The 1,624-nt window shown below is 38.6% G+C and overlaps 1 protein-coding gene across 1 annotated transcript in view; it reads right to left on the bottom strand.

The window, feature by feature from the left end:
* LOC107300273 (cytochrome P450 2K6) overlaps positions 1–1,624 on the bottom strand; it is a gene marked incomplete at its 3' end in the record, with an annotated part of 20,262 nt that overhangs the window by 13,321 nt on the left and 5,317 nt on the right. The gene's annotated exons all lie outside the window — the stretch shown is intronic.

Raw genomic sequence — 1,624 nt, 5'->3', positions numbered from 1 at the left:
CTGGGTTGACAAGATCAGAAATGAGGAGATGATAAGCCACCTGGGAAAGCCAAGGGAAATATATCAAAACAATTAAAAAACTAAAGTTAGAATATTTCAGACATGTGATGTGACACCCAGAAAAGTACAGCATACTCCATTTAATCCTCCAGGGAAAGATTGAAGGCAAACGAGGTCCAGGCAGAAGAAGAACATCATGGCTTCAAAATCTAAGGGACTGGTTTGGACAAAACTCAGCAGCACTTTTTCATGTGGCTGCTGATAAAAACAGGATCACCAACATGATCACCAATGTCCGATAACAGATATGGCACAAGAAGAAGAAAAAAATATTAATAAATGGAACGGTTTGCCTTCAGAAATTGTAGGTTCTCTGTCACTGGAGGTTTTTAAGAAGAGATTGGACAGCCATTTTTTAGGAATGATACAGGGTCCCCTGCTTGAACATGGGGTTGGAGGAGAAGTCCTCCAAGGTCCCTTCCAACTCTGTTATTCTGTATTCTGGAGGATGAAAATAAGGAGTTAGTTCCTTGATGCCTTTGTAGGTAGGAATATGGCTTATTCACTCCCTATTTCTATTATCCTGATCAAATCCTAATGTAATATAATGATCACTTTGCGGAGACAGAGATCAAATGTAGGCAATATGGTATTTGAACACAGCCAATCAAAAAACTTGTAAGAATCTTACATATCTTATAGTTTGCTAATTATTATAGGGTCTCCCGCCTGAAGACGTGGTTGGAGTAGAAGACCTCTAAGGTCCCTTCCAACTATGTTTTTCTCTAATTCTGTAATTTTGTAGAGATATAAAATTCAGATGAATTTAAGGCCCTGAAATGCACCCTTGATGTAATCCTAACTCTCAGCTATTCCATTCATAAGCCAAATGTAAAGAGAGCACTTTATATGGAAAATCTCAACTATCCCTTCTGTGTTCCAGAGGGTTTACCCCAGTGTGGATCCAGCCTCCAGCAGTGACTCCAATTGCAAAACCTGGTTTGCTAGTGAAAGCCCACAAGGCATCAGATTTGCCTTTTCACTTACAGGAAGTGAAAAGAGGTTTGTTTTTATGTGAACTTAACACCAAACATTTATTTACTTTTTCATGAAGGGTTGGAATTTTGTGGATATTTTCTAATGATGTGGTCGCAAAAACATGCTTTTTTAAAAAAAACAAATGATGCTCGAATGGATTTTGGATTGTAGTCCACCAATCAAAATACACAGGCCCCTCTTGCCAGAAGAGATGGCAGGAGATGATTGAGATGGGATCTTGGGAGATATCCTATGACTGACCTGCATTTTTCAATTAATACTTGGAAGAGTGGCTGCTTAAACAAACTAACAACTAACAACCAATGTTCCACCCCTATTTATGTTGTGGTTTTGTGTCTGTGTACGACTCATGTTGTTATTGCAACATTGTCTTATTTTTTAATTCTCCAGTTTCCCCTACTGAGGACTAGATGTACTCAAAGTGGTTAAGGAAAGATTTTATCTCGGTCACTTTCTGAACTGGATTTCCACAAGCTTCCTAGTTCTTTAATGTTACTACATATAAACATGTCTCCATGGCACTGATTGCACATCTGCAAGGAATGCCAGCTACAATCCAAAATGA

The sequence above is a fragment of the Protobothrops mucrosquamatus genome, unplaced genomic scaffold, assembly GCF_001527695.2.
Source record: "Protobothrops mucrosquamatus isolate PMUCROS unplaced genomic scaffold, P.Mucros_1.0 scaffold6545, whole genome shotgun sequence".
In the NCBI taxonomy this organism is placed as follows: Eukaryota; Metazoa; Chordata; class Lepidosauria; order Squamata; family Viperidae; genus Protobothrops; species Protobothrops mucrosquamatus.
Note: the sequence above shows the minus strand (reverse complement) of the source record. Positions and strands in the feature narration are given on the sequence as shown.